Source organism: Chionomys nivalis, chromosome 2 (assembly GCF_950005125.1).
Source record: "Chionomys nivalis chromosome 2, mChiNiv1.1, whole genome shotgun sequence".
Taxonomy (NCBI): Eukaryota; Metazoa; Chordata; class Mammalia; order Rodentia; family Cricetidae; genus Chionomys; species Chionomys nivalis.
The window spans coordinates 73,286,917-73,289,831 of record NC_080087.1 but is presented as its reverse complement, the minus strand read 5'-3'; positions in this window follow the sequence as shown (position 1 = coordinate 73,289,831).

Here is a 2,915-nt window from a genome sequence, read left to right as displayed (position 1 = left end):
TATTTGCTCATGAACACAAAATGTGCAGAACCAGGAGGAGAACTCTAAAGGCAGAGTCATCAACAGATTGGATGACCTGTACCAGCTTTCCCCATAACCTGGGGAGCCCTTAAATTTGTGTTCTAGCTGCCCTCACTTCCCCCAGACTGACAGTGGAACTTCCTTGTGGTCTGTAATTGACAAGACAGTTTGTGATCTTTCTGGCTGGTGGTTTTCCACAGAAGCAGTAGAGGTATAAAAGGCTTTAGCTCAACAAAAAATAAAGGTTGCTGTTCTCTGTGTCTCAATCCTGGCAAACACACACACACCCCACTGCCAGTCTAGGCATACAGGCCACAAAGGCTGGCTAAAGTCGTACAAACGCAGATTGAAATGTTTCCCTGGAGGGAACAGAGACAGGACCTTATACCCTATTCCTACCTATCTGTTTCAAAATTGTCAATAATTTTCAGCCTAGGCTCAGTCTTTGCTGTGGGCTGTGGTTAGAGACCCTCCATTTCTAATGCCAGTCTCTTGGAATTCTAGTTTGTTGATCATATACAGTGACAACCCTAAAATAGATGACCCTCACCCCCCCCCAGAAAATTTATCTATGATTTCTCCCACTAACAGCTTTTCATCTGGAGCCTGCCTTCCCCATATGTTTGGGTTTTGCCTCCATGAGGGTACCTGCCTCCACCCCTGATTTTGTCTCCATGGCAAAGATAGCCACAGATTTTGCAATTTGCATAAATAGTCAACCCCAGGGAGAAGAGTACTTTCTGTTAACATATACCTTCCCCCAGGCCAATGGTACCAAGAAAATCTCATTCAGGAATGGACCCATGGCCAGGATCAAGGGCACTTTTCCAATACAATCCCTAAATGTTCCATTGATGCCCTGTACAACTTCTCACCCAAGCATCCACTATTTATGTGATCTTACAATCTTTCTGGAGGTTGGGATGTCTGCCCTGAACGGATCCTACAATTTCAAGAATGTTTGTCTGCCCACTGCCCTTGACAACTTTCTGGGGGTCAATCCTTCTGAAATACATCCACAGGACAATACCCCTCCTATATTATCTGCAGGATCAATGCCTGATAATGACTGGCCACTCCAATCAATTGGGGCTTTCCATATATTTGTAACTGTGGTCTGCTTAGATTTCAGATATTTTGTGATGACGCATTAATTTTTTTGCCTCTGCTTATGGTGATAACTCACAACCTTTCAAGAAAAGCTTCCTCTCTGACGCACCAGCACAGCCTGGTACGGGGGGAGGGGCCTGGGTTTGAAACACAGAAGCTTCTTTTCAGGTGGAAGAACAGCAACCTTTATACCTTTATTTAATTAATAAATGGGACCACCTGAAACTTAAACAATTCTGTAAAACAAGGTCATGGTCAATAAGACAAAACAGCAGCCTACAAATTGGGAAAAGAGTTTTGTAAACCCAACACTGAACAGAGAATTGATCTCCAAAATATATAAAAAACTCAAAAAGCTTGACAACAAAAGGAAAATAATCTAATTTTTTAAAAACGGGATACAGACCTAAACAAAGACTCTCAACAGGAAAATCTTAAAGGACTGAAAGACAGTTAAGTAAATGCCCAACATCTTTAGCCATCAGAGACATGCAAACCAAAACTCTGAGATTCCATCTTACTCCTGTCAGAAGGACCAAGATCAAAAACACTGATGACAGCTTATACTGGAGAGGATGTGGGGTGAGGGGAATGTTCCTTCCTCCATTGTTGGTGGGAGTGCAAACTTGTATAGCCATTTTGGAAATCACAATGGCGATTTCTCAGAAAATTAGGAAACAATCTACCTCAAGACCCAGCAATACCACTATTAGGTATATACCCAAAAGACACTCGATCATACCAAAAAGAAAGACATGTGCTCAACTACATTCACAGCAGAACTGTAATAGCAAGAAACTAGAAAGAACCTAGATGCCCCTCTACGAAAGAATGGGTTAAGAGAATGTAACACATTATATGCTCAACTATGTTCATAGCAGCATTGTTTGTAATAGCCAGAACCTGGAAACAACCTAGATGCCCTTCAATGGAAGAATGGATGAAGAAAGTATGGAATATATACATATTAGAGTACTACTCAGCAGTAAAAAACATGACTTCTTAAATTTTGCATGCAAATGGATGGAAATAGAAAACACTATCCTGAGTGAGGTAAGCCAGACCCAAAAAGAGGAACATGGGATGTACTCACTCATATTGGGTTTCTAGTCATAAATAAAGGACATTGAGCCTATAATTTGTGATCCTAGAGAAGCTAAATAAGAAGGTGAACCCAAAGAAAAGCATATAGGCATCCTCCTAAATATTAAATTTCATCAGGCGATGAAAAGAGACAGAGACAGAGACCCACATTGGAGCACTGGACAACCATCTGTAATAAGATCTGGTGACCTCTTCTGGCTTGCAGACATACATGTACACAGAATACTGAGAATACTGTATACATAATTAATAAATAAATCTTCATTAAAAAAAACCTTGGTGATGTACAATAAACGCTTCTGATTCTGCAACTTCTGGAGTGTGTGTTCCATTAATCCTGACGTCCTTGGCTCGGACTTGGCTCTAGCTGGGCTGGCGTGACACTTCTTTTCTTGATTTTCATACACTGGATCTACTCTTAACTGCTCTGAGATGAATTGTACCCTTGCCCTGCTGGGACCCTGATTATGGTCACACCTCCTTATCTCTATGCCACCCTCCACTTGCATGGTTTCCAGTTAATGCTACAGAGGATGGCAAGGGAATGTGACTTTAAATAATAATCTCACATTGTATTGCCAAGATGTAGAGGGATATTTGTATTTCAGCCATAGCAGTAGCAATAGCCCTGGGTTTGTCTGTTTCAGTAGCAACAGCCACTCCAGTAATTTCTTTGCAAA